The following is a 15,372-nucleotide window of genomic DNA, read 5'->3' as shown; positions in this document are numbered from 1 at the left end:
ATAGTGGCTGAAAGCAACTGGGGTGTCTGTTAGCACATCTGGCCTATGGCGACCGTGGTAGAGGTGTATGGTAGACTGGCTGAAGGCGACGGTGGTGTCTGTTGGCACATCCGGCCTGAGTCAACCGGGATATGAGTGAATGTGAGATTGCGTAAAGGCAACGGTGGTGTCTGTTGGCATATCCGGCCTCACTTGACTGTGATATGGGTACGTGTGAAAGTGGGTGAAAGCAACTGGGTGTCTGTTAGCACAACCGTTCTAAGGCGACAGTAGTAGGGGGTATATGCGAGACTGGCCCAAGGCGACGGTGGTGCCTGTTGGCACATCCGGCCTGAGTCAACCGGGATATGAGTGAATGTGAGATTGGGTAAAGGCAACGGTGGTGTCTGTTGGCATATCCGGCCTCAGTTGACTGTGATATGGGTACGTGTGAAAGTGGGTGAAAGCAACTGGGTGTCTGTTAGCACAACCGTTCTAAGGCGACAGTAGTAGGGGGTATATGCGAGACTGGCCCAAGGCGACGGTGGTGTCTGTTGGCACATCCGGCCTGAGTCAACCGGGATATGAGTGAATGTGAGATTGGGTAAAGGCAACGGTGGTGTCTGTTGGCATATCCGGCCTCAGTTGACTGTGATATGGGTACGTGTGAAAGTGGGTGAAAGCAACTGGGTGTCTGTTAGCACAACCGTTCTAAGGCGACAGTAGTAGGGGGTATATGCGAGACTGGCCCAAGGCGACGGTGGTGTCTGTTGGCACATCCGGCCTATTGCACCCATAGTAGAGGTGTATGCAAGACTTGCTGAGGGCGACGGTGGTGTCTGTTGCCACATCCAGCCTAAGTCATATGGGTATATGTGAGAGTGGCCGAAAGCAACTGGTGTTTGTTGACACATGCGGCCTATGGCGACCGTAGTAAAAGTGTATGCAAGCTTGCTGAAGGCGACGGTGGTGTCTGTTGGCACATCCGGCCTCAGTTGCCTGTGATATGGGTACATGTGAGAGTGGGTGAAAGCAACTGGGGTGTCTGTTAGCACAACCGTTCTACGGCGACAGTAGTAGGGGTATACGTGAGACTGACCCAAGGCAACGGTGGTGTCTGTTGGCACATCCGGCCTACGGCGACCGTAGTAGAGGTGTATTCAAGACTGGCTAAAGGCGACGGTGGTGTCTCTTGGCACATCCGGCCTGAGTCAACCGTGATGTAAGTAAATGTGAGATTGGCCAAAGGTGACGGTGGTGTCTGTTGGCTTAACCAGCCTAAAACCGTAATAGGGTTATATGCGAGACTGGCCCAAGGCGATGTTGGTGTCTGTTGGCACATCCGCATAAGGTGACTGTGAAATGGGTATATGTGAGAGTGGCGAAGGCGACGGTGGTGTCTGTGGGCACAACCGGCCTACAGTGACCGTAATAGCAGTGTATGTGAGACTGGCCTAAATTGACCATAATGTGGGTGTATGTAAAATTGGCAGAAGACAACTGTGCTGTTTCTTTGCGCAACCATTCTAAGGCGGCAGTAGCAGGGGTGTATGTGAGACTTGCCAAAGGCGACGGTGGTGTCTCTTGGCGCAACCGACCCAACGCAGCCACAGTACGGGTGTATGCGAGACAGGCCAAAGGTAGATGGGATGTCTTTTGGTGCAACCGGCCTAAGGCGGCAGTAGTAGGGGTGTATGTGAGACTTGCCGAAGGTGACGCCGGTGTCTGTTGGTACATGCGACTTAAGGCGACAGTCATATGGGTATATGTGAGAGTGGCCAGAAGCAACTAGTGTCTGTTGGCACATCCGGCCTGAGTCAACCGGGATATGAGTGAATGTGAGATTGGGTAAAGGCAACGGTGGTGTCTGTTGGCATATCCGGCCTCAGTTGACTGTGATATGGGTACGTGTGAAAGTGGGTGAAAGCAACTGGGTGTCTGTTAGCACAACCGTTCTAAGGCGACAGTAGTAGGGGGTATATGCGAGACTGGCCCAAGGCGACGGTGGTGTCTGTTGGCACATCCGGCCTATTGCACCCATAGTAGAGGTGTATGCAAGACTTGCTGAGGGCGACGGTGGTGTCTGTTGCCACATCCAGCCTAAGTCATATGGGTATATGTGAGAGTGGCCGAAAGCAACTGGTGTTTGTTGACACATGCGGCCTATGGCGACCGTAGTAAAAGTGTATGCAAGCTTGCTGAAGGCGACGGTGGTGTCTGTTGGCACATCCGGCCTCAGTTGCCTGTGATATGGGTACATGTGAGAGTGGGTGAAAGCAACTGGGGTGTCTGTTAGCACAACCGTTCTACGGCGACAGTAGTAGGGGTATACGTGAGACTGACCCAAGGCAACGGTGGTGTCTGTTGGCACATCCGGCCTACGGCGACCGTAGTAGAGGTGTATTCAAGACTGGCTAAAGGCGACGGTGGTGTCTCTTGGCACATCCGGCCTGAGTCAACCGTGATGTAAGTAAATGTGAGATTGGCCAAAGGTGACGGTGGTGTCTGTTGGCTTAACCAGCCTAAAACCGTAATAGGGTTATATGCGAGACTGGCCCAAGGCGATGTTGGTGTCTGTTGGCACATCCGCATAAGGTGACTGTGAAATGGGTATATGTGAGAGTGGCGAAGGCGACGGTGGTGTCTGTGGGCACAACCGGCCTACAGTGACCGTAATAGCAGTGTATGTGAGACTGGCCTAAATTGACCATAATGTGGGTGTATGTAAAATTGGCAGAAGACAACTGTGCTGTTTCTTTGCGCAACCATTCTAAGGCGGCAGTAGCAGGGGTGTATGTGAGACTTGCCAAAGGCGACGGTGGTGTCTCTTGGCGCAACCGACCCAACGCAGCCACAGTACGGGTGTATGCGAGACAGGCCAAAGGTAGATGGGATGTCTTTTGGTGCAACCGGCCTAAGGCGGCAGTAGTAGGGGTGTATGTGAGACTTGCCGAAGGTGACGCCGGTGTCTGTTGGTACATGCGACTTAAGGCGACAGTCATATGGGTATATGTGAGAGTGGCCAGAAGCAACTAGTGTTTGTTGGCACATGCGGCCTATGGTGACCGTAATAGAGGTGTATGCAAGACTGACTGAAGCTCACGGTAGTGTCTGTTGTGACATCCGGCCTGAGTCAACCGTGATATGAGTGAATGTGAGAGTGGCCTAAAGCGACTGGGGTTTCTGTTAGCACATCCGGCCCATGGCGACCGTAGTAGAGGTGTATGCTAGACTGGCTGAAGGCGACGGTGGTGTCTGTCGGCACATCCGGCCTCAGTTGACTGTGATATGGCTATATGTGAGAGTGTCTGAAAGCGACTGGGGTGTCTGTTAGCACATCCGGCCTATGACGACTATTGTAAAGGTGTATGCAAGACTGGCTGAAGGCCCTAGGCTGAGTGCGCTATAGGCCGGCGCCTACCTTGCCCGTAGGTAGTATCGGCCCTGTGTGCAATGCCAATGCAATTTATGCCCTCATACCATGGGGGAAAAATAGTGTGCAGAAAAAAGCAACAACAAAAAAAACATTGGGTATTTCTAAACAAAACTCAAGACAAACAGTATAATCTATTTAGCAGGTTTTTTTCATTATTTTTAGCAAAAGTGAGAAAAAGTCATTTTTTAGCTGTGGTGACTCTCGTGAGAGTAGTCACCACAGCTAAGAGTAGGCCTTTTTTAATCTTTTTCAATTTATATATGATTAAAAACGTGTTACACTATATTGTATTTCCCTTGTGCTTTCTACGGTATGAGCCTGCGCCATCTGCTATATGTTGGAGGTTGGGATCTGAAAAAAAGAAAAGAAAAAAAGACAAGCAGATATACTGAGCAGTATTTTAATCTGTGAGTGGAACTACAAAGGGGGAGATTGTGTATTTAAAATCGTATCACACAGTGTGTACGATGTTTGATTTTTTCTATTTTATAATTGCCTGATATTTGAGGAAAAAGAAGAGGAAGATAAATTGTATTCTCAAATGAAGCTCTTCAGGACCATCTAACAGTTTACTTAAGTATCATGTTTTACTTTTGTGATAATACTATTTTGTTATATTCTGTTACAATTGTATCATAGGGCTCCACCTGTAGAAATGTTGCAGGAACAGTGTGCAATCTGACCTTCAATAGACTGCATTGTGTCAAGCGATTATGCTCAGGAAGGGACACCAACAAGGAGCAAACTAAAGGAATGGGATGCTCTATAACTCTTGAAAAAAAAGCAAATCAACTCCTTTCTGACCTTTAGGGTCCACCCTCCATTGAATGCTGTTTAGTACACTTCATAAAGTTATTCCATGGGGTTTACTAAAAAGAAACATATATGCATGGAAAGACATATCCAAACCACCAAGCATATCTGTTTAGATCTCCCTTCCCACATTTCACTTGGTCTCCTCTCACATCTCCAACACCAGGGGGCCTCAAATTAAAAGTAAAAAAGTTAAATCCACATAGTTTCAAATATCACATTAAAATGTCACTTAAAAGGAAATGTAAAATGTAATCTTTTCAATAAAATTTATGGATTAGCATCTTTGTGATTTACACTTGCACATTTTGTTCTTTTAAATTTAGTTATATGCTTCAACGTGCTTTGTGACCAATGGAACCTCTCCTGCCAGCTATCATTGTGTCATCATACTAGAAGTCTCATATGTTATGCTGGCTCTCCACACACACACACAGAGCGCAAACAGTTTTGAAGGACCATCTCAAGACAGCTGGCTACCTGGCAAAATGATCTGCGGAGTGTCGGCTCCCCGGCAAAGAGATCCGCAGAGCGTCAGGTTTCCATCAACAGATTTGAAGACTGTCAACGTTTCTATGTATTTCTTGTTGCTATGACATTTTAAGAAAAAAATTCTTTACATTTTAGTACTAGTCAGAGTTAGCCTCTTAGTGCCCAGAGGGAGGGGCAGTTCTTCGAGCCATGGCTTCCCAGAGATTTCCTTCAATAAAACAAGGTTTTTTCTTTCCTCCGTGCTGAAGAATGACTCTTCGTGAGTCCAGAGGCAGCTCCATCTTTAAACTATCCATACAATGTTTACTATTAAATAAAAAGGTTTGTTCTCATAATTGTTGCGGTCTATGAGTAATTCTTTCAAATTAATATCACCTTTAGTTAAAATGGTATTATTCCAAAAAGTCTACAATGCTGTGCTAATGAAACTTATTTTTGGACTACCAATTTGATTTTATGTCATTGAAATTTGGTGTTACTGTGAAATTGACATCAAATGTTTTAGTTATTTATTGTAAAAACACATCTAACTAATTTAACACATCTATTAAAACTAAAGCATACACAGTCGTTAGCTGAATGTGTTCAATGACGAAAGCAAAAAGAACACCTTTGTCGCCAACTTTCTGTGTGACACAGATCCAGACGGGTATTGACAATGCCGGCACCGGTACTATTGTTCTTGTCTCGTCTACCGTTTGCCGGAGAACTCGCCGCAAAAGTTCTTCTCCCAGCAAAACAGTACAAGTGGAAAAACCCCAAGTAACGTCCACCAGGGTACCGATGATCCTAACAGTGAGGAGGCTCCAGAATAAGTAGATAAATATGTTAAAATGATAGTTCTTGAGTATGCCAGGTGAAGTTTCTGAAACTGAATACCACAGAGAATGGGAAAATCGTGTCTGGGGCACGATTCGCTAAATTAGTGAAACCACAAAAAAACAAATGTAGTCAAGCTCAGAATCACAACCAGAGCGGGACGTCAGGCGTCCAAAGGTCATACACTAGATGGCTAGTCAGGGGTTAAATTCCAGAGCGCGTAGTCAGGCGGACCGGGTCATACACAGGACGGAAACAAATTCGAATCGCTGAGCAAAAGGAAGGTCAGGAACGCCAAGGGTCGGGAACATGCCGAACAAAAATGCAACCGACTTGATATCAAAGCGAGGACCACGCCAGGGTAAAGAGACTGGAACCTCCGGATTTTTTAATCCTGCACCGGCTGAAGCCACGCTCCTCCAGCAGGGGAAGCTCTCGTGAGAGAGGATCCCTTGCCCGCCACTCTCCCCTTACCCCGACGCAAGGTATGTCTAGCAGGAATCCGGGAGCGGGTCACAGTTCTGTACCTGTTCCAGCCCCCACAACAGAGCCAAGACATGAAGTGGGCGGCTGAGCTTCTTTGCCTTTTTATATAAAGAGCTTTCTTTTACAACAGCTAACGCAATGTCCAAATATAACCAAGCGTCTGTAATAAACGACCGTTTAAACCCAAAATCTTTATGCATGTCATTTTTATGACTTGATAGAAACACAGAATTTGACCACAGATGAGAACTGTAGAGATCATCCTTGCCACTGAAAGCTTAATTGCTAAAGTGATTAAACCTGTATATTCCCCCAAGCACTAGCCGAGACTTAGTGTAGGGGTAAAACAGAATTTTCTTTACTAAGGAAAGCACACACACACATATATATATTTACAGCAAACATGATTGGATTAAAGGTATAATCCCATCACCCACCAGGCAGCCCAGAACCACCATACAGGTCTATGGCCAGCTATGCCCACCCGAAAAAGAGTCACTATTTCAGGGTGATCCCGGTAGAGCGGTGTCAATCCCGGGGTACCATTAGAGAGCTCAGCGTCCAAAGATTCTATGATCCAAAAAGCGACGTGATCGGGACTGGCCGCCGTGCCGGTAGTGTACCTGGTGGGGGGCGGTCCGCCTGGCGTGCCGCTCACTGAGGGGTGCCGGCACGCCTCCGAAAATAGCGCGCGGCAACTGTGGCTGTGCGTCAGGACTTGATGTCAAATCCCGGCGCACAACACTGAAGCCACGCCCACCGTCTTCCGCACACCGGAAGGACAGGACACAGAAGAGGGAGAAGAAGAGGAAGAATGAAGAGGAGTAGGAAAAGTGACAGTGCCAGAGGAAAGGTAGGAAAATATTAGTAAGTGTGTGAGAGGGATGGGTGTTATGCTGTAGTTTATTATGAATGTTTGTGAATGAGGGTTTCAGATTGCATGGAAGTGTGGGGGGATAGCATGGCATAGGGAGGCTGTCTAGGCATGATAGGAGTGTAATTGCTGTTGTCAATTTTTTATTTTTTTTCGTCCAATAATTCAATAACAGTATTAATAGATATATATGGTTGCAAACAGCAATCACACGCCTATCCTTATGCTAAGTCAGCCAGTACATGCTAGAACTTGGGCATGATAGGATTGTGATTGCTGTTAATTATATGTGTATATTTATATATATATATGTATATATATATTAATATTGTTATCGATTTTTTTTTTGTCTAATTTTGGTGTGTTACTTACAAATAAAGTATTTGAAACGTTTTTATTTTCGATTTTGGCCAAATGAATGCTGAATTTTCAGTTTAGGTCCAGAATTTTAATTTCGGTGCATCCCTACTATATACTAAGCCAGTCACTGAAGTGGTAGGCCTACACCACATCAATGTTTGGCTTAGTATACAGTGATAGGGGTTGTACTGCAGTATTGTCAGTGTCTGGCTCAATGTATAGGCACACATTGACAGTGGTACAGCGTAATCCCTAAGTATATAATGATAACAGTTTTGCTGTACCCCTGTCAATGTTTGCCTAACCATAGAAACTATGCAGTTTTAAAGTGTGTGTGTGTGTGTGTGTGGGGGGGCACATACAGGATCTGCCACAGGTGCCAAATACTCTAGGTACGCCCCTGCATCATGCAGCAGTCAGACCCAATGGCCATTCCTCAGCTCTTTGTCCCACGTCTTAAAAGAGGTGGGATAAAGAGCTGAGGCACGGCTATTGGGCGGCGCGGTGCGTGCACGCCGGCCGCTTTAATTTCATTAGGCGCCGGTGGAGTGACTGCTATCAATGTCGCTCGCAACCGCTTTGGTGGCGCAATGGGCCACTTGACTAGACTTGCCCCCCAGGCCTTAGGCTGCCAGCCCTCCCCTGGTCACCAGTTTGACCAACCACAAGAGAAACAAAGGACATTACAGAAGTGGGCAGCAGAGGTAAGCTTAACATTGGAAGCTTTTAGCTAATTACTAAAAACCATATACCGTATTTGCTAGATTATAAAACGACCCTGATTATAAGACGACCCCCCAAATCTTAATATTAATTTAGGAAAAAAAGAAAAAGCCTGAATATAAGACGACCCTATAGGAAAAAAGTTTTACCAGTAAATGTTAATTCATTTAAACTATTTTTTTAATAAAAGCTATGACTGAGAAAAATATTTTGGTTTTATTTCCTTCTATTTTCCAACCTGCCCCCCAGTAACGCACATCTGCCCCAGAAATGCCTTATACCCCCTAGATACCACTGTGCCCCATGATATGCCTTTTAACCCTCTAAATGCCACTGTGCCCCATGATATGCCTTTTAACCCTATATGCCACTTTGCCCCATGATATGCCTTTTAACCCTATATGCCACTCTGGCACTTAGAGGGTTAAAAGGCATATTATGGGGAAGAGTGGCATATAGGGAGGTTTAAGGCATTTCAGGAGGCAGAGTGGCGTATAGAGGGTTAAAAAGCCATTTCTGGAGGCAGAGTGGCATTAAGGGGGTTAAAAGGCATTTCACAAAGCACCCTGCCTCCAGAAATGCCTTATGCCCCCCATTTAACACTCCCCCCCGCCCCACTTACCGGTACTTCTGAGTCTCCTGTCATGTAGCTGGGGCAGCGTGTAGACTCACGCTGCAGCCGGAAGGAGGCGTGGCTAGCAGCGGGGGTTGTCTGCGTGCCACACCGGTGCGGGGAACTCTGATCTTTTGACAGCCGGGGAAGGTCTGCATCAGACTAGCATTTGCTCTGAAAAAAAACCTTCTCTTATAATCGAGCAAATACGGTATTTTTATGTAAGTAACATTCTATAAAGCGTTGTCAACATTTCATGAGGATTTTAAAAAAACAAAACAAAAAGATTTTGTCTTTAAAGAGCAAACCTTTGCTAGAGACGGACTCTATGCATTGTTAGTGACTCTCGTGAGAGTAGTCACCACGGCTATGTAGGCGATGTATGTATTTCAGGAATCTGGTAAAGAAGGAAAAGAGATCCCTGGTCTTGTGAGCTTACAGTCTCTTAGGAGGTTCATAAACTATGGTTATGTACAAACTTGACAAGACATCTGCTTACTTTGGTTCTTTTGACGATTAGTTCCATTTTCTTCATACTTTATTGTACTAGGATTTCGTAGCTCATAAAAAGAACCTTGATCTCACTCTTGCCCAAATAATATATCACCCAGTTACCCACACCCTCTTTTTAAACGCCAAGCAAAGAAAGAAAGTGCTGTAAGACACACTGTTCCTTTGAAGTTGTTTCAGAACAAAATACATCTTTGAAACTAAATTGTCTTCAGATCCTACATGCTTGCTTCACTGAACATATTAATGCTGTAGGTACACTTATGGTTTTTAATACTAATGATTATGGATATCACCCTTTGTACTAGTATTGGTCGTTATATGCAAACCCCATAGCTTAATACCACTGCCTATCCCGCCGATACCTGGAACATTCAGGGTCTGAGCTCCAGGGTTCTAGGTGTGTATAGTCAGATTCTCACTCTTGCAATGCCTGCTTACCTTCTACCTTCTTCTAGGTATTGGGACACCCCTCCTAATTATTGAGTTTAGGTGTTTCAGCCGCACACCTTTGCTAACACGTGTATGGAATCAAAAACACAGGCATATAAAGTTAATTATATGTGTATTTTTGCTATATTAATGTTCCTGGAGGGCTAAGCCAAATGCCAAATGATTTAGGTAAACTATAAAAACACTCAGGAGCTGTGGCAACTGGTGTTTTGTGTGGATAAGTGCAAGATAAAGCCCCTGGGGCATAAAAAACCAAGGGGAATGCATAAAATATTTGATGTTGAGGTTGGGACTGTATGAAAGGAAAGGGGTTTGGGCGGTATGTGTCACGACCGGGGTACAGGTTCTGGATCCGCGCTGCAGAATCAGCGCCCTCTGGAGGAGAGAGGACGTACTGCCACCAGTCAGGGGTCAGGCAAAAGAGTAGTCGGGGTCACAAGCAAAGGTCAGGGCAGGCAGCAATATAACGGAGGTCAGGTTCAAGCAGGAGTCAATACCAGAAAGCTTAATCAGGATTCAAACGCTAGTGAAAGGCAAAAAGGCACTAACACAGGCAATGGTGTAGTGCCAAATGAGGGTTTAAATATCCCTCCAACAATATGGATCCTCCTACCCTCCTAATTAGGGGGAGGAGGAAAAAGAATAAATGTCGCTTTAAGAGCGACATGAATATTCATAAGATTAGCCGTTCGCGCATGCACGAACGGCTCTCACGACGTAGAGGCGCGCGCCCCGGAATTATCCCTCGAAATCGCCGGGGACGCGCGTCTCGCAGGAGAACGGACCTGGCGGCAGCTCACCGTGACGGCACCAGCAGGGAGCCGACTGCGCGGGCTGCGTCTCGGCGTCCCTGCCGGCAGCCCGACGGAGGAGGTAACAGTATGTGAATAAAAACATGTAAATACATAAAGGGAATCAGCCAGATAAAGGAGGAGAGTATATTTAAAAGAAGAGAAACTACCAAAACCAAAAGGACATAGATTTAAATTAGAGGGGCAAATCAGGAAATATTACTTTACAAAGGTTGTGGATGCATGGAATAGCCTTGCAACAGAAGTGGTAGAGGTTAATAGAGTGAAGGAGTTTAAGCATGCGAGGGATAGACATTGTGCATATATATATATATACATACACACATGTCTGCACTGATCGTTCACAAGACACAAGAAGGTACTAAATGACAACCACAAGTGACAGTTGATGTAAGGCAGCGTGGCCTACTGGTAGAAGGCACTGGAGGAGGCGGGCTCCAGTCTCAATGAGAGCGTGGGTTCGATTCCCACCGCTGCCATTCGCTTTTTAAAATCCCAATAATGCCATTAAGCCCTCCAAAATATTATGTCAGTTACTTTTATGGTCTTCTACGGGTTAAGTGTGGCTTCACTGCCATCTAGAGGGGATGACAGGACATCGCAGGGACACATTCACAATCCAGGCTGCAGCGTTTGTATGAATGGATAGATATAGATACACTATATGACCAAAAGTATTGGGGCACCCCTCCTAACTATTGAGTTTAGGTGTTTCGGCTGCACCCATTGCTAACAAGTGTATGAAATCAAACACATAGGCAGAAAAAGTTAATTATATGTGTATTATTTTGCTATATTGATGTTCTTGGAGGGATAAGTCAAATGCCAAATGATTTAGGTAAACTATACAAATACTCAGAGCCGTGGCAACTTGTGTTTAATGTGGCAAAGGGCAAGTTAATGCCCTTCGGTCATAAAAACCCAAGGGCAGCGCATAGAACATGTGATGTTGAGGTTAGGACTGTAGGAAAGGAAAGGGGTTTGGGGGGGGGGAAGGTATGTGAATAAAAACATGTAAATACATAAAGGGAATCAGCATGATAAAGGAGGAGATTTTTTTTAACCCCTTAAGGACCAGTCTTTTACTTTTTTGTACCCTTTGGGACCGAGGATGTTTTAACACTTTTTCGGTTCTTGTGCTTAGATGTCACTCATTTAGTGTACCCACACACGTTATATAGGCTTTGTTCAGATACCATTTTTTGATCACATTATCTAATTTCCTAAGATATATATATATATATATATATATAAATATATATATATATATATATACATATATATATATAATGAAAAATTGAAAAAAAACAAAACTTTTTCTCACTTATTCATCCAAAAAAGCTAATGAAAAAATCTGCTAAATAGATTCTACTATTTGTCCTGAGTTTAGAAATAGCCAATGTTTTTATGGATTATCGGGCAATAAGAACAAGAAGCGTTTTGCTGTTTTGAAACCATTTTTTTCCCCAAAGCTGTTCATTCTGCCCCATGTGCTATTTCGGGTATCTTTGAAGCAGGCCAATGCAATTTATGCCCTCATACCATGGGGGAAAAATAATGTGCAGAAAAAAGCAACAACAAAAAAAACATTGGGTATTTCTAAACAAAACTCAAGACAAACAGTATAATCTATTTAGCAGGTTTTTTTCATTATTTTTAGCAAAAGTGAGAAAAAGTCATTTTTTAGCTGTGGTGACTCTCGTGAGAGTAGTCACCACAGCTAAGAGTAGGCCTTTTTTAATCTTTTTCAATTTATATATGATTAAAAACGTGTTACACTATATATTGTATTTCCCTTGTGCTTTCTACGGTATGAGCCTGCGCCATCTGCTATATGTTGGAGGTTGGGATCTGAAAAAAAGAAAAGAAAAAAAGACAAGCCGATAAACTGAGCAGTATTTTAATCTGTGAGTGGAACTACAGAGGGGGAGATTGTGTATTTAAAATTGTATCACACAGTGTGTACGATGTTTGATTTTTTCTATTTTATAATTGCCTGATATTTGAGGAAAAAGAAGAGGAAGATAAATTGTATTCTCAAATGAAGCTCTTCAGGACCATCTAACAGTTTACTTAAGTATCATGTTTTACTTTTGTGATAATACTATTTTGTTATATTCTGTTACAATTGTATCATAGCGCTCCACCTGTAGAAATGTTGCAGGAACAGTGTGCAATCTGACCTTCAATAGACTGCATTGTGTCAAGCGATTATGCTCAGGAAGGAACACCAACAAGGAGCAAACTAAAGGAATGGGATGCTCTATAACTCTTGAAAAAAAAGCAAATCAACTCCTTTCTGACCTTTAGGGTCCACCCTCCATTGAATGCTGTTTAGTACACTTCATAAAGTTATTCCATGGGGTTTACTAAAAAGAAACATATATGCATGGAAAGACATATCAAAACCACCAAGCATATCTGTTTAGATCTCCCTTCCCACATTTCACTTGGTCTCCTCTCACATCTCCAACACCAGGGGGCCTCAAATTAAAAGTAAAAAGGTAAATCCACATAGTTTCAAATATCACATTAAAATGTCACTTAAAAGGAAATGTAAAATGTAATCTTTTCAATAAAATTTATGGATTAGCATCTTTGTGATTTACACTTGCACATTTTGTTCTTTTAAATAAAGCTGTAGTATTTAGTTATATGCTTCAACGTGCTTTGTGACCAATGGAACCTGCCAGCTATCATTGTGTCATCATACTAGAAGTCTCATATGTTACGCTGGCTCTCCACACACACACACAAAGAGCGCAAACACTTTTGAAGGACCATCTCAAGACAGCTGGCTACCTGGCAAAATGATCTGCGGAGTGTCGGCTCCCCGGCAAAGAGATCCGCAGAGCGTCAGGTTTCCATCAACAGATTTGAAGACTGTCAACGTTTCTATGTATTTCTTGTTGCTCTGACATTTTAAGAAAAAAATTCTTTACATTTTAGTACTAGTCAGAGTTAGCCTCTTAGTGCCCAGAGGGAGGGGCAGTTCTTCGAGCCATGGCTTCCCAGAGATTTCCTTCAATAAAACAAGGTTTTTTCTTTCCTCCGTGCTGAAGAATGACTCTTCGTGAGTCCAGAGGCAGCTCCATCTTTAAACTATCCATACAATGTTTACTATTAAATAAAAAGGTTTGTTCTCATAATTGTTGCGGTCTATGAGTAATTCTTTCAAATTAATATCACCTTTAGTTAAAATGGTATTATTCCGAAAAGTCTACAATGCTGTGCTAATGAAACTTATTTTTGGACTACCAATTTGATTTTATGTCATTGAAATTTGGTGTTACTGTGAAATTGACATCAAATGTTTTAGTTATTTATTGTAAAAACACATCTAACTAATTTAACACATCTATTAAAACTAAAGCATACACAGTCGTTAGCTGAATGTGTTCAATGACAAAAGCAAAAAGAACACCTTTGTCGCCAACTTTTTGTGTGACACAGATCCAGACGGGTATTGACAATGCCGGCACCGGTACTATTGTTTTTGTCTCGTCTACCGTTTGCCGGAGAACTCGCCGCAAAAGTTCTTCTCCCAGCAAAACAGTACAAGTGGAAAAACCCCAAGTAACGTCCACCAGGGTACCGATGATCCTAACAGTGAGGAGGCTCCAGAATATGTAGATAAATATGTTAAAATGATAGTTCTTGAGTATGCCAGGTGAAGTTTCTGAAACTGAATACCACAGAGAATGGGAAAATCGTGTCTGGGGCACGATTCGCTAAATTAGTGAAACCACAAAAAAACAAATGTAGTCAAGCTCAGAATCACAACCAGAGCGGGACGTCAGGCGTCCAAAGGTCATACACTAGATGGCTAGTCAGGGGTTAAATTCCAGAGCGCGTAGTCAGGCGGACCGGGGCATACACAGGACGGAAACAAATTCGAATCGCTGAGCAAAAGGAAGGTCAGGAACGCCAAGGGTCGGGAACATGCCGAACAAAAATGCAACCGACTTGATATCAAAGCGAGGACCACGCCAGGGTAAAGAGACTGGAACCTCCGGATTTTTTAATCCTGCACCGGCTGAAGCCACGCTCCTCCAGCAGGGGAAGCTCTCGTGAGAGAGGATCCCTTGCCCGCCACTCTCCCCTTACCCCGACGCAAGGTATGTCTAGCAGGAATCCGGGAGCGGGTCACAGTTCTGTACCTGTTCCAGCCCCCACAACAGAGCCAAGACATGAAGTGGGCGGCTGAGCTTCTTTGCCTTTTTATATAAAGAGCTTTCTTTTACAACAGCTAACGCAATGTCCAAATATAACCAAGCGTCTGTAATAAACGACCGTTTAAACCCAAAATCTTTATGCATGTCATTTTTATGACTTGATAGAAACACAGAATTTGACCACAGATGAGAACTGTAGAGATCATCCTTGCCACTGAAAGCTTAATTGCTAAAGTGATTAAACCTGTATATTCCCCCAAGCACTAGCCGAGACTTAGTGTAGGGGTAAAACAGAATTTTCTTTACTAAGGAAAGCACACACACACATATATATATATATATATATATATATTTACAGCAAACATGATTGGATTAAAGGTATAATCCCATCACCCACCAGGCAGCCCAGAACCACCATACAGGTCTATGGCCAGCTATGCCCACCCGACAAAGAGTCACTATTTCAGGGTGATCCCGGTAGAGCGGTGTCAATCCCGGGGTACCATTAGAGAGCTCAGCGTCCAAAGATTCTATGATCCAAAAAGCGACGTGATCCGACGTTGGTACCCTGAGCGACAGCATTGGAAACATCCCCGGGAATAGTCCATGCGGTAGCCGGGCAGAGTACCACAGCCGCTGCTGGGTAGACCCCAGTCCTAGAAATCGGTAATTAAACCACGGTTCCCAAACGAGCTCGCTCTCTGTAACCATCACCAAGTATTGCCCACCACAAGCTTAATGTACCCTCAAAAGAGCATCCGTAACGACGCTGTTCCAATTGTCGGCAGGCATCGCCACGGTCCCTAGCTGCCGCACAGTTCCATGAA

The sequence above is a fragment of the Sceloporus occidentalis genome, unplaced genomic scaffold (genome assembly GCF_023333645.1).
Source record: "Sceloporus occidentalis isolate IW3139 unplaced genomic scaffold, rSceOcc1.0.p SCAF_60, whole genome shotgun sequence".
NCBI lineage: Eukaryota > Metazoa > Chordata > Lepidosauria > Squamata > Phrynosomatidae > Sceloporus > Sceloporus occidentalis.
This window is presented reverse-complemented; position numbering follows the sequence as displayed.